The following is a 26,370-nucleotide window of genomic DNA, read 5'->3' as shown; positions in this document are numbered from 1 at the left end:
AGCATATATGGCACAGCTATGGGGCAATGGTGCAGAGCACTATATGGCACAGCTATGGGGCAATGGTGCAGAGCACTATATGGCACAGGTATGGGGCAATGGTGCAGAGCATCATATATATATGGCACAGCTATGGGGCAACGGTGCAGAGCACTATATGGCACAGCTATGGGGCAATGGTGCAGAGCACTATATGGCACAGGTATGGGGCAATGGTGCAGAGCATTATATATATGGCACAGCTATGGGGCAACGGTGCAGAGCACTATATGGCACAGCTATGGGACAACGGTGCAGAGCACTATATGGCACAGCTATGGGGCAATAATGGTGCAGAGCATTATATATATGGCACAGCTATGGGGCAACGGTGCAGAGCACTATATGGCACAGCTATGGGGCAATGGTGCAGAGCACTATATGGCACAGCTATGGGGCAACGGTGCAGAGCACTATATATATGGCACAGCTATGGGGCAACGGTGCAGAGCACTATATATATGGCACAGCTATGGGGCAATGGTGCAGAGCATTATATATATGGCACAGCTATCTATGGGGCAACGGTGCAGAGCATTGTATATATGGCACAGCTTTATGTGGAGCATCTATGGGGCCATAATGAACGGTGCAGAGCATTATATGTGGCACAGCTTTATGTGGAGCATCTATGGGGCCATAATGAACGGTATGGAGTATCTATTTTTAATTTTGAAATTCACCGGTACCTGCTGCATTTTCCACCCTAGGCTTATACTTGAGTCAATAAGTTTTCCCAGTTTTTGTGGCAAAATTAGGGGGGTCGGCTTATACTCGGGTCGGATTATACTCGAGTATATACGGTATATCCACATTAACCCGTTCATTTATATATATATATATATATATATATATATATATATATATATATATATATATATATATATATATATATACATACTAACTGTACTACCCGGCTTCGCCCGGGTTAATGACTGCTGTTAGCAAAATAGAATGTGTTAACAAAAATTTATTCTGCACACAAAAACCACAAAACAAATAGATAGAAATGTAATTATTAAAAGGCAAAAACTAAGCTAATAGAAGAATTTCACAACATATATTAGCTTTGTTATACTGAGAATGTCTTTGTTGCCTATATTAACCAATCAGAGCTCAGGTTAATTAACTGTAGCAAAATAGAAGCTGAGCTGTGATTGGATGCTATTGGCAGCCTGATAAATCCCCAGCCAACAGGAAGCCCACCCCCTGGCAGTATATATTAGCTCACACATACACATAATAGACAGGTCTTGTGACTGACAGCTGCCGGATTCCTATATGGTACATTTGTTGCTCTTGTAGTTTGTCTGCTTATTAATCAGATTTTTATTTTTGAAGGACAATACCAGACTTGTGTGTGTTTTAGGGCGAGTTTCGTGTGTCAAGTTGTGTGTGCTGAGTTGCGTGTGGCGACATGCATGTAGCGACTTTTGTGAGATGAGTTTTGTGTGGCGACATGCGTGTAGCAACTTTTGTGAGATGAGTTTTGTGTGGTGACATGCGTGTAGCAACATTTTGTGTGTCGAGTTGCATGTGACAGGTTAGTGTAGCAAGTTGTGTGCAGCAAGATTTGTGCATGGCGAGTTTTGCGCGTGGCGAGTTTTATGTGTGGTGCGTTTTGAGTATGTGCAAGTTTTGTATGAGGCAACTTTTGCATGTGGTGCAACTTTTGTGCATGTGGCAATTTTTCTGCGTGTGGCAATTTTTCTGCGTGTGCAAGTTTTGCATGTGGCGAGTTTTCCATGAGGTGAGTTTTGCACATGTGGAGAGTTTTGCATGTGGAGAGTTTTGCGCGTGGTGAGTTTTGAACGGCGACTTTTGTGTTTCTACTTTTATGTGGTGAGGTTGGTGTATGTGTGGTGAAATGTGCGCTGAGGGTGGTATATGTGTTCGAGCACGTGGTAGTGTGTGGCGCATTTTGTGTGTGTGTTCATATCCCCGTGGTGGTGTGGTGATTATCCCATGTCGGGGCCCCACCTTAGCAAATGTACAGTATATACTCTTTGGCGCCATCGCTCTCATTCTTTAAGTCCCCCTTGTTCACATCTGGCAGCTGTTAATTTGCCTCCAACACTTTTCCCTTCACTTTTTCCCCCATTATGTAGATAGGGGCAAAATTGTTTGGTGAATTGGAAAGCGCGGGGTTAAAATTTCACCTCAACATAGCTTTGACGCTCTCGGGGTCCAGAAGTGTGACTGTGCAAAATTTTGTGCCTGTAGCTGCGACGCCTCCAACACTTTTCCTTTCACTTTTTCCCCATTATGTAGATAGGGGCAAAATTGTTTGGTGAATTGGAAAGCGCGGGGTTAAAATTTCACCTCACAACATATCCTATGACGCTCTCGGGGTCCAGACGTGTGACTCTGCAAAATTTTGTGGCTGTAGCTGCGACGGTTCAGATGCCAATCCCGGACATACACACATACACACATACACACATTCAGCTTTGTATATTAGATATATAACTATAAGGAGGCACAGGGGGACATTATTACTATGAGGAAGTACAGAGGCAACATTATTATTGTGTGGGGCACAGCAGGAGGATACTATTACAGAGGAGCAGTAGCATAGCTACCAGGGGGGCAGAGGGGGCCATCGCCCCGGGCCCCGCGCTCTGAGGGGGCCCACCGGGAGCTACGCTACTGTAACTGCATCGGCGTGCGCAGCGCCGATGCAGTTACATTCTGCGGCAGAGCAGGGAGAATCGATCCCCTGCTCTGCCGCTATGGGGCCCCTGAGCAGGCGGGGGGGGGCCCGGTGCCAGCAGTGGGCCCCCCGCCCGTCATCACATGGTGAGCTGTATCGGCGGCCGATACAGCTCACCGCAGTGATGAGGGAAGGAGCGCTGCGCTGTGCTCCTCCCATCATCCCCCACACTGTCAAACAGCGGGCGCGATGACGTCACCACCCAGCGCCCGCTGTCAGATGAGCGGGAGCAGGGAGCGCCGCTGGAACAAGGAGGAAGAGAGGTGAGTATTTATTTACTGTGTTTTTATGGGGGCTGCCTTATCTTCAGTATCTGCCTATAGGGGGGGAGTGCTGCCTTATCTTCAGTATCTGCCTATAGGGGGGGAGTGCTGCCTTATCTTCAGTATCTGCCTATAGGGGGGGAGTGCTGCCTTATCTTCATTATCTGCCTATAGGGGGAGAGTGCTGCCTTATCTTCAGTATCTGCCTATAGGGGGGGGGGAGTGCTGCCTTATCTTCAGTATCTGCCTATAGGGGGAGAGTGCTGCCTTATCTTCAGTATCTGCCTATAGGGGGAGAGTGCTGCCTTATCTTCAGTATCTGCCTATAGGGGGGGGGGGGAGTGCTGCCTTATCTTCAGTATCTGCCTTTAGGGGGGGAGTGCTGCCTTATCTTCAGTATCTGCCTTTAGGGGGGGGGAGTGCTGCCTTATCTTCAGTATCTGCCTATAGGGGGGGAGTGCTGCCTTATCTACAGTATCTGCCTATGGGGGGGGAGTGCTGCCTTATCTACAGGATCTTCCTATAGGGGGAGTGCTGCCTTATCTTCAGTATCTGCCTATAGGGGGGGAGTGCTGCCTTATCTTCAGTATCTGCCTATAGGGGGGGTGCTGCCTTATCTACAGGATCTGCCTATGGGGGGGTGCTGCCTTATACTACAGAGTCTGCCTATGGGGGGTGCTGCTTTAAACTACAGGGTCTGCCTATAGGGGTGCTGCCTTGTGCTATATTGAGGACTATCTGGCACATTATACTAATGGAGGTTATCTATGGGGCCATCATACAGTGTGGGGATTACAGAGTTGGAGCCATCAAACAGTTTGAAGGCTACTAAGGGGTCAGTATAATGTGTGGGTGGTCCTATACAGTTAGGGGGCATTATACTGTGTATAGGGGGGGGAGACTCGGGACATTATTAAATGTGAAGTGGGCACTTATTGTAATAGGATGACTCAGGTTACTGTGACTATCAAAGGGGCACACAGAGGTCATTGTTACTTTCTAGGGGGCAAAATGTGGGCTCTGTTTTCTAGGGCACTTGCACCCGTCATTACTATATTGTAGAGGGGTGCTTTAGAATTTAGAGGGTACAGAGAACCACAGAGTAGGTGCAGTAATAGGGTCACATACGTCAGCAGAGGCTCAGTATTGGGGTATCAGGAGCAGTAATAGGGACACATACGGCAGCAGCGGCTCAGTATTGGGGTATCAGGTGTAGTAATAGGGACAATTACGGCAGCAGCAGCTCAGTATTGGGGTAGCAGCAGGATGAGGGGTTTGTGCAGGTTGGGAATAGATGGTGATGGGGCTGGAATATGAGAAGTGAAACGTGTCCTTGTTTTTTTTTCTGCAGACGAGTTGTTGCTGGAAGAAGTTGTCATGTCGGTCTGGGCCAGATGGAAAAGACGGGAAAAGTGACGACTCCATCATAAAGAACGTCAACGGTAAGTCATTATCTGTAACTGTGCTGTGATCTCTTACATGTTCTGCAGGGCTGGTATCTACCACTGACCATATGGCGGTAATATCCATCTTGGTCGTTATATAGAGATTATCTTCAGTAACAGCGCAGTTTGCTGAGGTTCTCCTCCACTATTAGGGGGCGTCATCAAGTTGTACTCAAGGTTACCTGGTTAGGGGCCCACTCAGAAGCTTCGCCCCCCCTGGACCAAAACCCTAGCTACGCCTCTGCAGAGGAGGCATTATTACGGTCTATGGCACTGGCTATGGTTTGTGTAGAGTTGGTGGAATGTGAGGAGGGTCCTGGAAAAGCACAGACATCTCTGTGTTACATTTTGCAAGGACGAGTTATGGATGGAAGAAGGGGTTCTAGCGGTCTGGGCCAAACGAAAAAGGAAAGGGAAAGTGAATGACAGCAATCAGCAAGAACATCACTGGTGAGGACCTGCACAGTGCACACATGTATGGTGTGCAGAGCACTGGTTTAGGACTGATATTACCATTATATGGTCACTGTATAGTAATACCAGTCCTTGTACAGAAGTTTCAGTTCAAGAAGTCTCTCATCCATATATTTTTCTATTAAATATACACTCACCGGCCACTTTATTAGGTACACCATGCTAGTAACGGGTTGGACCCCCTTTTGCCTTCAGAACTGCCTCAATTCTTCGTGGCATAGATTCAACAAGGTGCTGGAAGCATTCCTCAGAGATTTTGGTCCATATTGACATGATGGCATCACACAGTTGCCGCAGATTTGTCGGCTGCACATCCCAAAGATGCTCCATACAAGGCAGGATGGATCCATGCTTTCATGTTGTTTACGCCAAATTCTGACCCTACCATCCGAATGTCGCAGCAGAAATCGAGACTCATCAGACCAAGCAACGTTTTTCCAATCTTCTACTGTCCAATTTCGATGAGCTTGTACAAATTGTAGCCTCAGTTTCCTGTTCTTAGCTGAAAGGAGTGGTACCCGGTGTGGTCTTCTGCTGCTGTAGCCCATCTGCCTCAAAGTTCGACGCACTGTGCGTTCAGAGATGCTCTTAGGCCTACCTTGGTTGTAACAGGTGGCGATTTGAGTCACTGTTGCCTTTCTATCAGCTCGAACCAGTCTGCCCATTCTCCTCTGACCTCTGGCATCAACAAGGCATTTCCGCCCACAGAACTGCCACTCACTGGATTTTTTTTCTTTTTCGGACCATTCTCTGTAAACCCTAGAGATGGTTGTGCGTGAAAATCCCAGTAGATCAGCAGTTTCTGAAATACTCAGACCAGCCCTTCTGGCACCAACAACCATGCCACGTTCAAAGGCACTCAAATCACCTTTCTTCCCCATACTGATGCTCGGTTTGAACTGCAGGAGATTGTCTTGACCATGTCTACATGCCTAAATGCACTGAGTTGCCGCCATGTGATTGGCTGATTAGAAATTAAGTGTTAACAAGAAGTTGGACAGGTGTACCTAATAAAGTGGCCAGTGAGTGTATGTATGGTGTTTAGAGTGAGTATATTAATACAGTCACCTACCACCACATTCTCTGGGATCCAGCGCCATTCTGCTCCGTTTCGCAATGTCGTTACCATAGTTCCCACTAGCTGGCTCTCTAGGAAATATCTTCTAAAATGGGAGCCAATCGGGCCGTGTTCTGACTAACATTGTAAACGCCACTTCCAGGTCACACACGGAGTTAGCCAGCTAGTAGGCGAGAATATTAATACACTAGACTAGATGCACATATACAAACATTCAGTAAAAAATATAGATGCGCATGCTTCTTTAACCCCTTTCTGACCTCGGACGGGATAGTACGTCCGAGGTCAGAAGCCCCGCTTTGATCCGGGCTCTGGCGGTGAGCCCGCATCAAAGCCGGGACATGTCAGCTGTTTTGAACAGCTGACGTGTGCCCGTAATAGGCGCGGGCAGAATCGCGATCTATTAACCAGTTAAATGCCGCTGTCAAACGCAGACAGCGGCATTTAACTACCGCTTCCGGCCGGGCGGCCGGAAATGATCGCATCGCCGACCCCCGTAACATGATCGGAGGTCGGCGATGCTTCAGAATAGTAACCATAGAGGTCCTTGAGACCTCTATGGTTACTGATCCCCGGCAGCTGTGAGCGCCACCCTGTGGTCGGCGCTCACAGCACACCTGCAATTCTGCTACATAGCAGCGAACATCAGATCGCTGCTATGTAGCAGAGGCGATCGTGCTGTGCCAGCTTCTAGCCTCCTATGAAGGCTACAAAAGCATGGCAAAAGTAAAAAAAAAAAGTAAAAAAAAATGTGAAAAAAATAAAAAAAATATAAAAGTTTAAATCACCCCCCTTTCGCCCCAATCAAAATAAATCAATAAAAAAATAATCAAACCTACACATATTTGGTATCGCCGCGTTCAGAATCGCCCGATCTATCAATAAAAAAAAGCATTAACCTGATCGCTAAACGGCGTAGCGAGAAAAAAATTCGAAAAGCCAGAATTACTTTTTTTGGTCGCCGCGACATTGCATTAAAATGCAATAACGGGCGATCAAAAGAACGTATCTGCACCAAAATGCTATCATTAAAAACGCCAGCTCGGCACGCAAAAAATAAGCCCTCACCTGACCCCAGATCACGAAAAATGGAGACGCTACGAGTATCGGAAAATGGCGCAATTTTGTTTTTTTTTTGTAGCAAAGTTTGGAATTTTTCTTCACCACTTAGATAAAAAAAATAACCTAGTCATGTTAGGTGTCTATGAAGTCGTACTGACCTGGAGAATCATAATGGTCAGTTTTAGCATTTAGTGAACCTAGCAAAAAAGCCAAACAAAAAACAAGTGTGGGACTGCACTTTTTTGCAATTTCACTGCACTTGGAATTTTTTTCCCGATTTCTAGTACACGACATGGTAAAATTATTGATGTCGTTCAAAAGTACAACTCGTCCCGCAAAAAATAAGCCCTCATATGACCATATTGACGGAAAAATAAAAAAGTTATGGCTCTGGGAAGGAGGGGAGCGAAAAACGAACACGGAAAAACGGAAAATCCCAAGGTCATGAAGGGGTTAATAACCAGCATGGCGGTATTATCACTACTATATATGCTGGTGAAATTTGTCTGTTATATTGCAATATTATTATTATGGTAAATCCTATATAGCGCTGTTATCGGAACTGTAGTAATAGTAGATCTTAATTTCCAGCAGGCAGGGTTATTTAAATAATAGAGACCCCAATCTGAGGAAGGGGATGGAGCCGGCATGGGCCTGTGTGCTTACAAATGCCAGTGTATCTGAGACCGTCACAGAATGGAAGCGGGATCCCCGGCCACAAGGGCTAGTCTCCGCAGGACGCTCAGATCAGCAGCTTTATAGCTGACTTTGCTTCAGTTCCTCTGCTTGCTGTCAGTGGATAAGCCTGTCCCGCTCTCTCAGCTGGTGGTTTGTTACACCATGTACCTGGCCGCGGCCTGAGCGCCCATTCGGCCATCTACAGCGTTTCAATATGCGATTGCACAAGTCGCGGTGCCCTTATTTCACATCCCATTTAAAAGTTATGGGGAGAGATAAAGCGAAGACTAAGTGACTGTGGGGGAGTCGCAAATGTCGCCGTAGATTGCACTAAGTGCTGACATTTTCCTTCCTGAGAATTGCGGCTCTGCTTTTGGAGCTGCAGTGATCGTACTCATGTAATACAAATCACGCACTGCAATTCCCAGCAGTTCACGGGGCGCGTATTCAAATGGGAGCAAAAAAGGTGGCGTTCTCATACTGAATGTGGGCGTGGCTTCTAGTTCAGATGTGTGCTGGGAGGAACCGGAAGATCAGACAAGTCTGCAGCCTTTAATATTAGGCTGATTAATTATTTACCAATTTTAGGATCTCTGCTTGCTGTCGATGATTGTAACATAGTAACATAGTTAGCAAGGCCGAAAAAAAGACATTTGTCCATCCAGTTCAGCCTATATTCCTTCAGAAGAAATCCCCAGATCTGCGTCCTTCTAAAGAACCAAATAACTGTAAGATATAGTAACATAGTTAGAAAGGCCAAAAAAAGAAAACATTTGCTATCCAGAACTAAACCCTGTAACAGCTAACCATGACTGAGATTAGGATTTACACTCCAGTCACATACAAAGCTGCACCCAACGCTTTGGATGTGCACATGTGTACTGACCAAGTACTGATAGTGTGAATGAGGCCTTATAATTTAACTCAACTATCAACACAGGGGAGAGATCAGTACTGCTGATGTGTTTGGCTCACAGAGGATTGTCTGGGCTGGATATCACTGTAACAAACCCTCAGCTGTGAGAAGTTTCAGTTCAGTTGGGGGGACGGAGTGGTGGATGGGGGTCGGTATAGCAGTCATATTGCCTCCAGACTGAATCCTCGTGCCAAATCCCACTGAGCCACCAGTTGTAACAAGCAGACAAGGGGCTGCAACAGAATCTGCCGCAGGGGTTAATATTCCCAAAACAGAGGCACGCAGGTAGCACAAAGCTCTCTGGAGACCCCCGAACAGTCCCAGTCACCGTCGGCGTCCCTGGAAATAAATACAGATATTTTCTGTCAGATAAATGGCGTCCGAAAGCGAATTGTGCGGCGTAATCTGTGTATAATTGTATCATCCCCGGGGTCCTTATATTCCTGGAGATATTACTCTGGACCGGCGCTGGCGGGATAACTGGATATACGGAGGAGGGGGCGCTGCCCGCAATCTAATTACCCCACGGAATTTGAAACAGTCAGCAAGGCGATGGGGGGGGGGAGATGGAGACGTGATTACCCAGAATCCTCCTGGGAGGCTCCAGTATGGCCGCAGGTCCCACCCAGCTTTCCTACAGTCGGGCTAAGATTTCCAGCTTTCCCGGTAGTGGAGGGTAACATGGGCTGTCACGCTGCGTCCGTTCACTTCACCCAATTAGCCTGCAAAGTATTATAATAATTACTCATAAAAAAGTTATAATAATCCGTCTCTCTGGGGGCACGCCGGTCTGGCGGTGGGGGTGAGGGGGACGGATTCACTGTTGTATTTTCCCGGAGTAATTATGTGCCGCGTACGCAGAACAATGTTGGAGCCGAAAATAGCAATTTGCGACGTCTTTTAAAGCTGAACGCAGCCGATCTGTAACCGGCAGCTCCAGAGACGTGTAATCGTCCAATGGGAGGTAATCTAATTAGCATGCCGAACAAAGACCCTGCCAGCTAATTACTGACTAGCGCAAATTTAATTTCATTATGCCGGAGCAGATCAAGTCGTAACAGAGTGGGCGATTTATCAGCGACAAGGCAGATCGCGGGCCGGGAAACAGCGCTGGTCGTTCACCTGGGAGAGAACATCAGGAAATCTGCCGAGTATGGGGGGAACAAATCTACTCTGGTCACATCCAAAGCTGCATTCACAGTCCTGCTTCTATCCTGTTACCAGATGACCCAATCAGAACAGAGCTCCTGAGTCACATGTGTAGCGGAGGGGCGGAGCTCCTGGCGGAATGTGGAATGCAGCATTGGATGTGAGCAGAGAAAAAATGGAAAAAATTCAAATTGTACAAAAATACTGATCACACCCGCGTCAGAACTGAGGGGGTCTGCTCTATTACATTTTATTTACAAGTTACTTTGTTACCTTTATTTTATAACTCTATGCCGACTGTTAATTATTATACATCATGAAATCTAACTTTTCCTACCGGTCTCAGCCGCAGCTTTGGAGGTGAAGTCGATTGCTGCCTCATTAGGGAGAGCTTGAAGATGACAGAAAAGCTTCAGGCCTCCGCCACCGCCGCGTGCAGCCAAAATTGTTCAAGGTCCATTGATACTTTCAATTTATTTAATGTGGAAGCGGCACATTCGTTTCTATTTAGAAATATGTTTCCTGCCTCCTCATTTGCATAACGAGCCAACGGCATTGAGGAATTGCGGACGTGGCGACTGATTGCAACAAAACCTATATTGGGATACAAATTTTATATATATATATATATATATATATATATATATTTATATTTATATATATATATATATATGTACTAAAATCATATAGAAACTAAAAAATATCAACAAAAAATAAACCTAAAAACTGAAAAAAAAGATATAAAAACTAACATCAATGAGAAAAATACACATTCTAAAGGTTAAAATTATAAAAAAAAGAACAAAAGTGTAAGACAATAAACCATAAAACTATGATATAATAGAAGCAAAAGTAACCAATAAACAAAATAAAGCAAACGATAATGCAATATAATATCAATAATAATAATACAACCAATATTATAAAAAAATAAAGAAGATAAAAGTTGTAAAAGAGTAAAAAATAAACTGAAAACATGATACAAAAAAATCGAAAATAAATAAAGGAAAAAATAAACATTCCCAAAAAGTAAACGTGCGCATCCCAGGAAGTTGCAAAAAACACATTCACTTTTGCAAATGACGCAGAATTCTGCCAATACAAGTTGTGCACCATGTTGGCTTCAGTCATTTTTTGCCATGTGCCCCAAGTGGGGACCTTTTTTATTTTTTAATTTAGAGTGGGTGCAGATAAGATTTGCGAATTGTGCTACATTTTGCAAAAAGGCGCAATGCTTTGGTTCTTCTGCTGATAGTAATGGGGTGTTATAGGGAGTCCAGAGCCCGGATAAGCTGGAGAACAGTGTCTACATTGTAGCACGTTGCATTGGTTTGGGATGTTTGACGCTAAATGTCGCCATGTTTGTCCATGTTTATCCTCCCTGAGGTCGGCAACGGCCCCCCTATAAATTGTGCATGTGCAGATGTAAACCCTGCACCTTCTTGTACCTTGTTGTATTTGGCGGCAGCCGCTCAGAGTGTGCATATACATATATATATATATATCCACAGAGTCATTTATTTCCCACGTTCTCGCCACACACCATTACCCGCCTAGGATTTAATGCCACCATACACCTGGCAGGAGGTGTTAATGCAACAGGAAAAAAATCCAAAAGATTGATCTCTACCCATTACCACCGCCTGTAGCATTAATCCTTTCAGAGCCGTAAGCGATGGCGAAGTTGAGGGGTGGGGGCAATTCTGAGATGTCATTGCTGCAGACCCCCAGGAAAGGGTTAATGTTATAATATAGGCAGGTGGGGAGGGAGCGACTGTAGGGCAGGATGTAGGGAGATGAGCGGCTGCGGCTGGATATTAAAGGTGCTGTCCCCAGTTGTCTCAGTTTTATTAAATGCCCTCCTCACCTAATGTTTTCTGATGAAATGGACGTAATCCTCCGCGTCGCCGCAGACGTCTTATGGAAATCTCACCACACGCTTCATATCAGCTCTGCAGGCAGCAGCACATATACCTACCAAAATATAAGAAAGACTTAAAGGGACAACAAATCTGCAGCTTTTAATAGTGCCGGAGAGTAATAAGAGGATAATACATTGTAAAATGAGAAGTGTAATAATAGATTGTACTCATCTGTCCTACAGTCACCTCTCCCCAATAATGGCTGATATCAGGGAGTAATAGATTGTACTCACCTGTCCTACAGTCACCTCTCCCCCCAGTAATGGCTGATAACAGGGAGTAATAGATTGTAGGTCTTTTATTAAATAAAAATACTTTCACGTGACACTAACTATGATACATTACAAATAAAACACAACAGAACAAAACATAAGAACAAAGCTCCAATCAGACTGCAACAAACGACAAAAAAAAAAAAAAAAGAAAAAAAAGAAACCTACTAATCGGACAAGAAAGAAAAAAAAATTCCAATAAAATAAAGAAAGCAAAAACAAAAGACAACAAACAAAATACTCTTAACTTAGGCTGGTTTCACACTTGCGTTTTTTGCCGCTGCGTTTTAGCGCTAAAAAACGCATGCGTTTTTTTTCTATACTTAACATTAAAAACGCATGCGTTTTTTAGCATGCGTTTTGACGCGTTTTCGGCAACGCATGCGTTTTTTGACGCGTGCGTTCAGTTGCAGAAATGCAACCTGTAGTAATTTCTAGCGGCATTTTTTTGCCGCAAAAAAACGCATGCGTTTATTCGCGGCAAAAAAATGTATTGCTGTGTATGTAAACGCATGCGTTTTTAAGCACATACGTTTGCATGCGTTTTTAAACGCATGCGTTTCTATAGAAAAACACAAGAAAACACAAAAAAAACAAGAAAACCCTAACTCTAACCCTTGGGTTACTAGGGATCCTAACCCTAACCCTAACCCTAAGGTTAGGATCCCTAGTAACCCTACGGATCCTAACCCTAACCCTAGGGATCCGAACCCTAACCCTTAGGGTTAGGGTTAGGATCCTAACCCTTAGGGTTAGGGTTAGGATCCCTAGTAACCCTAGGAATCCTAACCCTAACCCTAGGGATCCTAACCCTTAGGGTTAGGGTTAGGATCCCTAGGGTTATGGTTAGGGTTAGGGTTAGGATCCCAAGGGTTAGGGGTAGGGTTAGGGGTAGGGTTAGGGTTAGGATCCCAAGGGTTAGGGTTAGGGGTAGGGGTAGGGTTAGGGGTAGGGTTAGGTTTTGTATCCCTAGGGTTAGGGTTAGGGTTTGGATCCCTTTATCACCTTGATGGTGGGGGGTGGCTTATCAGTGACCTGGTGACCAGGACATTCTTCTAATAAAAAGCTACCCCTAACCCTAGGGATCCTAACCCTAGCTAATTCTACTAATAGTGGGTTTTCTGTTGTGAACTCTATTTTTGGGCTCCCTCTAGTGGTCACAAGCGGTACTGTGTAGTGTTGTCTTTCTGCAGGTTGGCAGCATCAGCTGGTTCGTTATCCTTGGTTGGTTTCCTATTTAGCTCATCTGGATACTCAGTTCCTTGCCTGCTATCAATGTATTCAGTGCTCTTCAGATTCCTTGTGTCTACCTTGCTCCCAGTCTCTCCAAGACAAGCTAAGTTTTTGTTTGATCATTTTTTGATTATCAGTGTTTATTATGTTTTTAGTCCAGCTCGCTAAAATGTGATTTCCTCGCTTGCTGGTTGCTCTAGGGGACTGAGTTTCTCCCCCCACACCGTTAGTTGGTGTGGGGGTTCTTGAAATCTCAGAGTGGATATTTTGTAAGGGTTTTTTACTGACCGCATAGATTCCCTTTTCTATTTTCTGCTATCTAGTATTAGTGGGCCTCATTTGCTGAATCTGCTTTCACCCCTGTGTATGTGCCTTCCTCTTACCTCACCGTTATTATTTGTTGGGGGCTTCTATATCTTTGGGGATTATTTCTCTGGAGGCAAGAGAGGTTTGTTTTTTTTCTCTCTAGGGGTAGTTAGTTCCTCAGGCTGGCTCGAGACGTCTAGGATTTTTAGGAACGTTCACCGGCTACTTCTAGTGTGTTTGGATAGGTTCAGATTTGCGGTCAGTCCAGTTGGCCACCTCCCTAGAGCTTGTCCTATGTTTGTTACTTAGCTGGAGTAATTTGTGATCCTCAACCACTAAGGATCATAACAGTATAGCAGGCCAAAAAGTGTTTAATGCATCGCAGAAGTGGGATAAAAAAGAAGACCTGAGTACTTTTTTTTTTTTTTTCCTCCCGCTTTTCCTTTGCTGCAGTCTGTTTAGCTTCTTTCATCCCCTTGAACTCTGGGTGGTTTTGAGCTCAGCTGCAGACATGAATGTTCAGACTCTGACTTGTAGTGTGGATCATCTTACTGCACGGGTGCAAAGTATTCAGGATTTTGTTATTCATAGCCCTATGTCAGAACCAAAGATACCCATTCCTGAGTTGTTTTCTGGAGATAGATCTAGGTTTCTAAATTTTAAGAATAATTGTAAGTTATTTCTATCTCTGAGACCTCGTTCCTCTGGTGATTCCGCTCAGCAAGTTAAAATTGTTATCTCCTTGTTGCGTGGCGACCCTCAAGATTGGGCTTTCTCTCTGGCGCCAGGAGATCCTGCATTGCTTAATGTAGATGCATTTTTTCTGGCTCTTGGACTGCTTTATGAGGAGCCTAATCTTGAGAATCAGGCAGAAAAAGCGTTGCTGGCTATCTCTCAAGGTCAGGATGAAGCAGAGGTGTATTGTCAAAAATTTCGGAAATGGTCGGTGCTTACTCAATGGAATGAGTGTGCCCTGGCTGCAAATTTCAGAGAAGGTCTTTCTGAGGCCGTTAAGAATGTTATGGTGGGGTTTCCCACCCCTACAAGTCTGAGTGATTCTATGGCTTTAGCCATTCAGGTTGATCGGCGTTTGTGGGAGCGCAAATCTGCTCATCCTTTGGCGGTATTTTCTGAACAGAGACCTGAGTCTATGCAATGTGACCGAACTCTGACCAGAATTGAGCGACAAAGTCATAGACGTCAAAATGGGTTGTGCTTTTACTGTGGTGATTCTACTCATGTTATCTCAGCATGCTCTAAACGCTTAAAAAAAATCGCTAAACCTGTCACCATTGGTACTATACAGCCTAAATTTATTTTGTCTGTTACTTTGATTTGTTCTTTGTCGTCCTACCCGGTTATGGCTTTTGTGGATTCGGGTGCTGCCCTGAATCTGATGGATTTGTCGTTTGCCAGGCGCTGTGGTTTTGTTCTGGAGCCTTTGGAATTTCCTATTCCTCTGAGGGGAATTGATGCTACGCCATTGGCTGAGAATAAGCCTCAGTATTGGACGCAAATGACCATGTGCATGACTCCCGTACATCAGGAGGTGATTCGCTTTCTTGTTCTGCATAATTTGCATGATGTTGTCGTTTTGGGTCTGCCATGGCTGCAAGCTCATAATCCAGTTTTAGATTGGAAAGCTATGTCTGTGTCAAGTTGGGGTTGTCAGGGAATTCATGGCGATACTCCGTTGGTGTCTATTGCTTCTTCCACTCCTTCTGAGGTCCCTGAGTTTTTGTCTGACTACCAGGATGTATTTGATGAGCCCAGGTCCAGTGCCCTGCGCCCTCATAGGGATTGTGACTGTGCTATAAATTTAATTCCTGGTAGTAAATTCCCTAAGGGACGACTTTTTAATTTGTCTATACCAGAGCATGCCGCGATGCGGAGTTATATAAAGGAGTCTTTGGAGAAGGGACATATTCGCCCATCCTCTTCCCCTCTTGGTGCAGGATTTTTTTTTTTGTGGCCAAGAAGGACGGTTCTTTGAGACCTTGTATCGATTATCGTCTTCTGAATAAAATCACAGTCAAATTTCAGTATCCTTTGCCACTATTGTCTGATTTGTTTGCTCGGATTAAGGGTGCCAGTTGGTTCACCAAGATAGATCTCCGTGGTGCGTATAACCTTGTGCGCATTAAGCAGGGAGATGAATGGAAAACAGCATTTAATACGCCCGAAGGCCATTTTGAGTACTTGGTGATGCCTTTTGGACTCTCTAATGCTCCTTCTGTGTTTCAGTCCTTCATGCATGACATCTTCCGAGAATATCTGGATAAATTTATGATTGTTTATCTGGATGACATTTTGGTCTTTTCTGATGATTGGGAGTCCCATGTGAAGCAGGTCAGGATGGTGTTTCAGGTCCTGCGTGCTAATGCTTTATTTGTGAAGGGCTCAAAATGCCTCTTCGGAGTACAGAAGGTCTCCTTTTTGGGTTTTATTTTTTCTCCTTCTACTGTGGAGATGGACCCAGTTAAGGTCCAGGCTATTCATGACTGGACTCAGCCCACGTCTGTTAAGAGTCTTCAGAAGTTCTTAAGTTTTGCTAATTTTTACCGTCGTTTCATCGCTAATTTTTCTAGCGTGGTTAAACCTTTGACGGATTTGACCAAGAAGGGTTCTGATGTGACTAATTGGTCTCCTGCGGCCGTGGAGGCCTTTCGGGAGCTGAAGCACCGGTTTTCTTCAGCTCCAGTCTTATGTCAGCCAGAAGTCTCTCTCCCCTTCCAGGTCGAGGTTGATGCTTCTGAGACTGGAGCAGGGGCTGTTTTGTCGCAGAGAAGCTCTGATGGCTCTGTGATGAAGCCATGTGCTTTCTTTTCAAGAAAGTTTTCGCCTGCCGAGCGGAATTATGATGTTGGTAATCGGGAGTTGTTGGCTATGAAGTGGGCATTTGAGGAGTGGCGACATTGGCTCGAAGGAGCTAAACATCGTGTGGTGGTCTTGACTGATCACAAAAATCTGATTTACCTTGAATCTGCCAAGCGCCTGAATTCTAGACAGGCTCGTTGATCGTTGTTTTTCTCCCGTTTCAACTTCGTGGTCTCATACCTGCCTGGTTCGAAGAACGTGAAAGCTGATGCACTTTCTAGGAGTTTTGTGCCTGACTCTCCGGGAGTTTCTGAGCCGGCTGGTATTCTCAGAGAGGGAGTGATTTTGTCTGCCATTTCCCCAGATTTGCGACGAGTGCTGCAGAAATTTCAGGCGGATAGACCTGACCGTTGTCCACCAGAGAGACTGTTTGTCCTGGATAGATGGACCAGCAGAGTTATTTCCGAGGTTCATTCTTCGGTGTTGGCGGGTCATCCTGGGATTTTTGGTACCAGAGATTTGGTGGCTAGGTCCTTCTGGTGGCCTTCCTTGTCGCGGGATGTGCGTTCCTTTGTGCAGTCTTGTGGGATTTGTGCTCGGGCTAAGCCTTGCTGTTCTCGTGCCAGCGGTTTGCTTTTGCCTTTGCCTGTTCCGAAAAGGCCTTGGACGCACATTTCCATGGATTTTATTTTGGATCTTCCAGTATCTCAGAAAATGTCTGTCATCTGGGTGGTGTGTGATCGTTTTTCCAAGATGGTCCATTAGTTGCCTTCTTCCTCCGATTTGGTTCCTCTATTTTTTCAGAATGTGGTTCGCTTGCACGGCATTCCTGAAAATATTGTGTCTGATAGAGGATCCCAGTTTGTGTCCAGGTTTTGGCAGACTTTTTGTGCTAAGATGGGCATTGATTTGTCTTTTTCGTCGGCCTTCCATCCTCAGACTAATGGCCAAACCGAGCGAACTAATCAGACGTTGGAGACTTATTTGAGATGTTTTGTTTCTGCTGATCAGGATGATTGGGTGACTTTTTTGCCATTGGCCGAGTTTGCCCTTAATAATCGGGCTAGTTCTGCTACTTTGGTTTCGCCTTTTTTCTGCAATTCTGGTTTCCATCCTCGTTTTTCCTCGGGTCAGGTTGAGCCTTCTGACTGTCCTGGGGTGGATTCTGTGGTGGATAGGTTGCAGCAGATTTGGAACCATGTGGTGGACAATTTGAGGTTGTCACAGGAGAAGGCTCAGCGCTTTGCCAACCGCCGCCGCGGTGTGGGTCCCCGACTTCGTGTTGGGGATTTGGTGTGGCTGTCTTCTCGGTATGTTCCTATGAAGGTCTCCTCTCCTAAATTCAAGCCTCGCTTCATCGGTCCTTATAAGATCTTGGAAATCCTTAACCCGGTGTCTTTTCGTTTGGATCTCCCAGCATCGTTTGCCATTCATAATGTGTTCCATAGGTCTTTGTTGCGGAGGTATGTGGTACCTGTGGTTCCTTCTGTTGAGCCTCCTGCTCCGGTGCTGGTCGAGGGCGAATTGGTGTACGTGGTGGAGAAGATTTTGGATTCTCGTATCTCTAGACGGAGGCTTCAGTATTTGGTTAAGTGGAAGGGCTATGGTCAGGAGGATAATTCCTGGGTTGTCGCCTCTGATGTTCATGCGGCCGATTTGGTTCGTGCCTTCCACGCGGCTCATCCTGATCGCCCTGGGGGTCTTGATGAGGGTTCGGTGACCGCTCCTCAAGGGGGGGGGGGTACTGTTGTGAACTCTATTTTTGGGCTCCCTCTAGTGGTCACAAGCGGTACTGTGTAGTGTTGTCTTTCTGCAGGTTGGCAGCATCAGCTGGTTCATTATCCTTGGTTGGTTTCCTATTTAGCTCACCTGGATACTCAGTTCCTTGCCTGCTATCAATGTATTCAGTGCTCTTCAGATTCCTTGTGTCTACCTTGCTCCCAGTCTCTCCAAGACAAGCTAAGTTTTTGTTTGATCATTTTTTGATTATCAGTGTTGATTATGTTTTTAGTCCAGCTCGCTAAAATGTGATTTCCTCGCTTGCTGGTTGCTCTAGGGGACTGAGTTTCTCCCCCCACACCGTTAGTTGGTGTGGGGGTTCTTGAAATCTCAGAGTGGATATTTTGTAAGGGTTTTTTACTGACCGCATAGATTCCCTTTTCTATTTTCTGCTGTCTAGTATTAGTGGGCCTCATTTGCTGAATCTGCTTTCACCCCTGTGTATGTGCCTTCCTCTTACCTCACCGTTATTATTTGTTGGGGGCTTCTGTTGTGAATTCTGTTTGTGGGCTCCCCCGGTGGTGTTTTATGGTAGTGCCACTTATTTGCCTTCTTCTATCCTTGATCACCTGTTGACACCCATTAGGGGAGTTTCCTATTTAAGACTGCTTGGCTGCTGGTCCGATGCCGGCCAACAATGTATCAGTAGCATTCTGTTGCATTCTCCTGCCTCAAGATCCTGTTCAGCTAAGTTGAATTTTGTTTCTAGTTAATGCTATTTTTGTCCAGCTATTTGCAATGTGACTCTCTGTAGCTGGAAGCTCTCGTGGACTGAAATTGCCACTCCAGTGGCATGAGTTGTCACTGGAGTTTTAAAGTAATTTCAGGATGGTGTTTTTGAGTAGTGTTTTGAAGTTGACCGTGAAGTGACTCTTTCCTGTACTTCTGCTATCTAGTAAGCGGACCTCACTGTGCTAAATCTGCTGTTCATCCTACGTATGTCTTTTCCTCTTGACTCACCGTCAATATCTGTGGGGGGCTGCTATCTCCTTTTGGGGTTCATCTCTGGAGGTAAGGCAGGCCTGTATATTCCTCTGATAGGGGTAGTTAGATCTCCGGCTGGCGCGTGGTGTCTAGGGCATCGTAGGAAACACTCCCCGGCTACTTCCAGTGTCGTGTCAGGTTCAGGTCACGGTCACTTAGTTCCCATCACCCGAGAGCTAGTCCGTTGTTATTTTGATTTCCCTGCCATTGGGAAAATCATAACAGGCTTCTATATCTTTGGGGATTATTTCTCTGGAAGCAAGAGAGGTTTTTTTTTTTCTCTCTAGGGGTAGTTAGTTCCTCAGGCTGGCTCGAGACGTCTAGGATTTTTAGGCACGTTCACCGGCTACTTCTAGTGTGTTTGGATAGGTTCAGATTTGCGGTCAGTCCAGTTTGCCACCTCCCTAGAGCTTGTCCTATGTTTGTTACTTAGCTGGAGTAATTTGTGATCCTCAACCACTAAGGATCATAACAGTTTTCTAGTTAATTTTGATGATTGGCAGCTGTCACACACTTCTCAGCATGCGTTTCAAAAACGCAAACCCAGGAAAAAACGCATGTAAAAGCGGCAAAACGCCGCGGTTTTTTTTCTGCATGCAAAAACGCATGCATCTAAAAAACGCAGCGTTTGCATGCGTTTACATGCGTTTTTTCACCACCTGCGTTTTTTTAAAAAACGCTGCAGATCAAAACGCAAGTGTGAAACCAGCCTTGCATGAATACCCTTGTAAAAATTATAAATACTAAATAGTATAAAATCATGTAAGACCCCCGGCCCAGCTTCATTCATACTACCATATACAACCCCAACTACAGTCACGCTGTCCTATATACAATATTATATACAATATATACACTATAAACATATTACACTAAAGGATTTATACAACACCGCAAACACAACAAAACCCTACTGGTCCCACTGCCTTACCTTACAGCCCCCCCTTACACCACCACATTCACCCTACAACAAACCTAAATACAATACAGTGTACAAAATTAACAATTTTTTTTTTTGGGTTACTTTTATTATTTTATTTTTTTTCCATTATTTTTTTTTTTTTAAATATATAAACACACACCTACGCTAACTATCCCGCCACCCCTGATGCAGCTCTGGCCACAAAGTTCAGGAATTATCCGAGCTAGGATCAGGCCCCAAAGTTTTTCCCCAGGCGGGGCCTGGGCCAGGCCAGATCAGTCTCTTATCACCGCCATTGAAACCCCCCAATCCCCCCACCCAACCTAACTAAGACCCTCTATTATACACAATATTTACAATATATACAATACATACAATACACTATATACAATATATACATAAACCAACATCACAGCACACAACCTACATACTCACCACCCGAGACTCAAGTTCGATGCTTGGAAACCTTCTATTCAGGGAACAGAAATACAAAACAAAAATCTAGGGTGTAAAGACATCAGCCCACCACCAGGATATAGGAGCGGTAACGGACTAAGGCACCCCGAAGGAGAAACCCCTCCAGAGATGGGCTGCCCTCCGGGCACCCAGTCCTCTGCACTCCTGAGAAAACGCATCTTCGCCAGGGCACCTAGGATGCTGCTACAAACTTCATCTACACGGAGGATTTTACTCTGCGTCAAAACTAAAACTCGTGCGTTCCACGTGAAGTACCTGACCACTGCGCTGACTAAGAATAAAGTGGCTCGGTCCCTTCTCCCGAGGTCTCTGAACGCTCCATAGGCCCACTTGGCATAGGACAGAGTGGCCAGCCGCGGCCAACCAATGGAAGCACCAACCCTGTTGTACACCTCTGTATTAAAGGGACAACGAAGCAGGAAGTGCTCCATGCTTTCCAGCATGGTAGCACAAGCCTCAAGGGGACAACAATTCCTGTCCTCGGAGCTCCTGTACTTCAAATTGTCCCTCACATACACCTTACCTTGGAAGCAGCGCCAAGTCAAGTCCCAATACTTCTTGGGGATCCTGCTAGAATTTGAAAAACTCAACCCAACCTCTAGATCCCGACTTGGGCAGTCCTTGAGGACCAATGGTTTCTGAAAATGTGAAAGCAAGACCCGCATATTGAGGAGTTTCCTGAGTTTTCAGAACCGGGGTAACATAAGCCGGGAGATGCCCGTGCGGTGTGCGAAGATCCTTCAATCTTCCCCCTGTCTCCCATTCAGTTCAGTCTATTCCCCATAACATCTGGAAGAACAGACTGTAGACCCATGTCCAGAGAGGCTCCGGCAAGACACAGACGCTGCCCAGGTAGATTAGCAAGGGGAGCAGGAAAGCTTTGCACAGGTCAACCCTTTCTCTCAGGGTCAAAGACCAACCCTTCCATTGGTCCACTCTTTGGGTGACACCTTGACCTTGGACCTCCAAATAGCTCTCCACTTCTGACATCACCACCATCGCCTCCTCTTGCGAAGAAACAAAGACGGTGACGTCGTCTGCGCAGGCCACTACCCTCAGGATAGCGTCCAGCGCCACCCCGTCCATCCTCACCCCCGCTAATGGTCCACAATCAACCCTTCTGAGGAAGGGATTGATCGCAAATGCGTAAAGCAAACGGCTAAGAGGGCAGCCCTGGTGGACACCAGATCCTACACTGAAAGGTTGTCCAATCCACCCGTTGACCAGAGGGAAAGTCTTCGCCACTGCGTGCAAGGTCTTAAACCAGTCCACAAACCCTCCAGGCAGACCATACCTCAAAAGAGTGGACCAGAGGTACCCGTGGTTGACCCGATCAAAGGCTTTTGCCTGATCCAGCGTCAGCAAGAACCCCTTCCAAAGGCCTGCCCTCCATTGCTCCATGGCCTCTCGGACACTGTTTAGGCTTCTGAGGTTCAAGAGTTGCAGGAAGAATCTCGCCACCCGATGTTTGAACATCTCCCACCACTCTGACTTAGTGTTACTTAGGCCCAGCAGCAGTACCTGGCTCTGAAGAAATTCCTCAATGGACTGTCTTACAGCTTCTTCCTCAAGGAGTCACGAATTCAGCTTCCAATAACCTCTTCCCATCCGAGGAGTCTCTGTAACGCTCGGAGAAAACATAATCTAACAGTGATCGGAGAACTCCACCTCCACAACCGACAACTGCGAGGAGGTGGCCTTCTCCTTCAAGTAAAACCTGTCTAACCTAGACCTGCACTGACTACCTCTAAAAAAGGTGAACCCCTGTGTTGTGCCGGATGTGGACATCCACTAGGCGTGCCTCACTTACTATCCTATTTAGCGCAAGGCAATCGTAAGCCAGCCGGTCTCCGGAACCTCCTCTATCACAGGGTCTCATGACATTGTTGAAATCCCCTCCAAAGACCACCTGCCGACTCGAAAATAAGAAAGGTTTGATCTTCATGAAGAGACACTTACGGTCCCACTTGGACTGGGGACCGTAGATGTTAATGAGCCGAAGCTCCTGTCCCCCCATGGAGACATCTAGGATCAAGCATCTCCCCATTTCTAACTCGATCAATCGTCTGCATTCAACCGCTGCGGTCTTAAAAAGGACCGCCACCCCGCTATACGGCTCACTCGCAAGAGACCAGTAGGAGGGCCCGTGCCTCCACTCCCGCCGTGCTTTATGCATGGTTGATAGGTCAGTCAACCTGGTCTCCTGCAAAAACAAAATGTCGGTGTCACGTTGGCCGAGAAAATGAAAGTCCGTGTACCTTGCCGCTTCTGACGTTATGCTGGCAACATTAATGGTTGCCAGCGTCAACGGGGTGGGTGCCGCCATCATGATTAATTGAATTAGATAGCCTTTTTCTTCCCACCCCCAACAGTTTCACCCTCTTCCTCTGACAATGATGAGCTTTTAGAGCGCTTAAGACAAACAGACTCATCCATTCTCTCTTTACATACACTCTGGCCCTTGTCTGGTGGTCCTGAGGTAGTCCCCCCCAGAAGGCTTTTTATTTGCCCCCTTAGAAGAAGACCCAGCGACCTCCTGAGCCCCAACAACCTTGTCCGCAATCTCCGGCTCTGGGTCCCCATCGCCCCCCTCTGGAGGGGAGTCCTGGAGGGTCCGAAACTGGTTAGAGAGATCCACCAGAGGGGGGGGGGGCGGCTGGACCTTCCAATGGCACCTGGATCAGGGCTAGAGAGTCAGAGTCACACTCCAAGGAGGAGGCTCGAGGCCCGGACCCCCTCTTATCTTTAGTTGTTTTCCTGTTGCCCTTTTTCTTTTGTCACCACTCCCCCTCCCCCTCATCCAGACTGTCACCGGATGAAGGTTCCTGGGAAGACATGGCGTCCTTTTGCTCTTCCCTTTCAAGTCTCTTGACTTCCTCGCTCAATTCGCTGTCTTTAGGATCCTCAGTTGCAAGTGAAGTACCCGGGTCAGAGTTTAGGGTCATTACTCCCTGCCCCCCGTTCCCATGGCGCTGCTCCTGCTGCCTGATATTGGATGGCGGCAGCCTGCTCCTCACCGGTTCCCTGCCTCCTCTGCCCCTACTGGTCCCTTCATCGGCGAGATTAGTCCTGGCTTTCGCCTGTCCCGCACTCGCCGCTTTCAGGAGCGCATTGGCAAAGGAACGCGGACAGTGACTGAACGGGTGACCGAGGTCACCACACAAGCTACACCTAATTCTGCCACAGGTAGCAGTGAGATGGCCGAGGTCCTCACACAGTGCGCATTTTTGGGTGGTACACTGCGCACTGAAGTGTGTGGGGCAGCCGCACCCGTGACAGACCTTAGGCTGCCCCCGGTAGAAAATCAAGATCCTGTCCCTCCCCAAAAATGTTGAGGAAGAGATATGGATAACGGTGTTTCCGGAAACCTTCAATTTCACCATGAAGGTCCAGGCCCCTGACCAGATACCATGGTCGTCGAGGGTCTTTTCGGGAATACCGATGATGTCGTCGTATCATACAACTCAGTTGGAGATGTCCACACAGGAAAGTGACTTGTTACTCGTCAAAAAGGTCACCTTCCTGACTGAGTTCTGGCGAGATATCGCTACAGGGAAGAAGCCCTGCCATTCGGGGCGACCCCGAGCCAGCTCATGACGAGACCAGAAAAGCTCAAGGCCCTCCGGTCTCACGAAGCTGACATCGAAGTAGGAGGTCCCATAGGGATGGATCAACGCGAAGATGTCATATGCCACGAAGCCCATCCCCAGCTCAGCAACCTTTGACCGATCAGGACAGGCATCCTTGCTTACCCACTGGAGATGGGCCACGTTCCTATGGTTACTCCTCTGCCCCGGTGTCGGTAGAGACCAGACAGTCTCTGTCCATCTATCTCGGAAGGCGGAAAGACCGTGTCTCTCTATCCAGAAAGACAGGTCAACCTCCCTCCCCTCTATATTGATGGAACTCTTCCCTTTCCTCAGGGCATCCAGGAAGCGCTGTTGCAATTCACCATCCTCAGGGTCACCAGACAAGGGCGCATCACTACCCCAGCAGTGACAGCTCCTGAATAGCTGGGGGCTGAAGCCCCCGCCACTGCCGAGGGGGGGGGGGGGCAGTGGGACCACCAACACCAAAAATGCTCTCCTCATTCACTCCACCATTACTCCCACCATTCACTCCACTACTACTCCCAATATTTACTGCACAGCTCCTTTCATTCCCCTTACCATTGCCACCACTTCCCGTCACTTTATTACCAGTATTCTCACCACCATTTGATCCAGTGTTTTCTGCACCTTCCACAGTCACATCCATTCCTTCCTCGCTTGTGTCTGGCTTCTCTGCACTCACACCTACTGGACCGGGGGAGGGGTGCAGCACAACACCCGTTTTCCCTTGATTGGTGCTGGCTCTGTTGTGTCTCTGGAGCGCCCTGCCCCCCTACTGCAGCAGTTTGCACTTTATTATTCTGGGCCCGCTGCTTGTTGGGGGGCGCCGCCTGCCCCGCACCCACAGACTTTGGGGTTTTGGTTTCATGCCTGGGTGCTGGAGCACACTGTCTTCCTGTCGCAGCAGGGCGCCCAGTGTTCCCCGCAGATGATTTATCCTGTTTTTCTGTGCATTTTGGACATGCTGCTCCCCTGTCGCAACCGCGTGCCTCTTCTCCGTTGAGGCGCACTGCGCCCCTGTCACAACTGTGCGCCCCCCTTTCGCCGCACCATGTTCCTCGGACCTGCCCCCCACTGCCCTGGCATCGGCTGGCTCAGCCGTAGTGAGTAGGGATGGAGTCTACAAAAAGAAAAAAGAAAAAAAGAAAGAGGAGCACTCACCGTCCGTGCAAGAATCCTTTAATTAGTGTGGCATTACATTAAAATAGCGGGGTATTGCAGGGAGAAGATGTGGAAAAGGACGACGGCCGTTTCGCGCTCCTGCGCTTCTACGAGTCTGCCCACACCTTCCCCCTTTCGCAACAGCATGGACCTCCCCCCCCCCCCCCCGCCTTTCTTGGCCCCGGTGATAACTGGCTTAGCGGCAGAGGGCAGGGAGGGAAACTCCTCAGGGTCCCCTATGTCCGGCGCCGTGAGTACCTCCACAGCCTCGACCCTTGCACTGTTCCCCGCACAGACGACAGCACCGCCGGACATCCTCCTCCTCTCCCCACCTTGTCTATGCCCCGGGCCCACTGCAGAGCCCGTGCCTTTAGGTTTGGTGGGGTTTACACAGGAGGTGGTAGGTTTATCATCAGCTATAGGTACATATTTGTAACTCACCGCCTCCCGTGCAGTCTCCTTCGTCTTCTTCTTCCTCTTCTTGGTTTCCTCTGTTGGCTCGTTTTCACCAAAGGAAAAGCGCTTCAGGTTCACTGGAGACTCCAGCTCTCGGATCTCCTTTAGCAGACCGCACTCTTCTTCTCTTCGTCCGCTGACACTCCAGCCTGTGCTGTCGGAGTTCTCTGCAGTGTCGGGAGGCCATTTCCCTGTTGTCGGCTCCGTGACTCACTCTCCCGGCTTGTTCCAGCTTGTGGGACTCCAGTCACAGTCACGTTGTCGTCCTCCTCCTCCTCGCTTAGGACGCAGGCTAGCAGTTCTCCTGAGATATTTAACCCCTTTATTTCTGAGAACCGCCTCTGGTTCTTAAACCTCTCCAGGATGGGACCTGCGCTTTTCCTCAATCCCCTCCCGGAGGAGCACTAATCGGGCCACCTCATCTCTGACGGCTTTAAACCTCTGGGAAGTCGCAGGTCTTTTCTTGTTGGAGGCACAGGTGTTCAAGACCCGGGCCTCCTTCAGCCAGGTTAGTGCTTTGCCGGTGTCCTCGTACTCACTCAACATGGCAAACACTTGGGAGGAGAAGGAACTCATGGACTCACTGGCGTTCCTCTCCCCCCAAGATGTTCCT

The 26,370-nt window shown here is 47.1% G+C and overlaps 1 protein-coding gene across 1 annotated transcript in view; it reads right to left on the bottom strand.

Annotated features, from left to right (window-relative positions):
* The window catches only part of FIBCD1 (fibrinogen C domain containing 1), a 277,925-nt gene extending 251,956 nt beyond the window's left edge, over positions 1 to 25,969 (bottom strand). The window contains exons 1-2 of the mRNA XM_077284729.1: positions 25,743 to 25,969; positions 11,685 to 11,791 (exon numbers count right to left, since the gene is read on the bottom strand). The gene's annotated coding sequence lies outside the window, so the exon portion shown is untranslated. The remainder of the gene's footprint in view (positions 1 to 11,684; positions 11,792 to 25,742) is intronic.
* Positions 25,970 to 26,370: the final 401 nt, after the last annotated feature.

The sequence above is a fragment of the Ranitomeya variabilis genome, chromosome 2 (assembly GCF_051348905.1).
Source record: "Ranitomeya variabilis isolate aRanVar5 chromosome 2, aRanVar5.hap1, whole genome shotgun sequence".
Taxonomy (NCBI): domain Eukaryota; kingdom Metazoa; phylum Chordata; class Amphibia; order Anura; family Dendrobatidae; genus Ranitomeya; species Ranitomeya variabilis.
The sequence above is the reverse complement of the archived record's forward strand: the minus strand, read 5'-3'. Positions and strand labels throughout refer to the sequence as shown.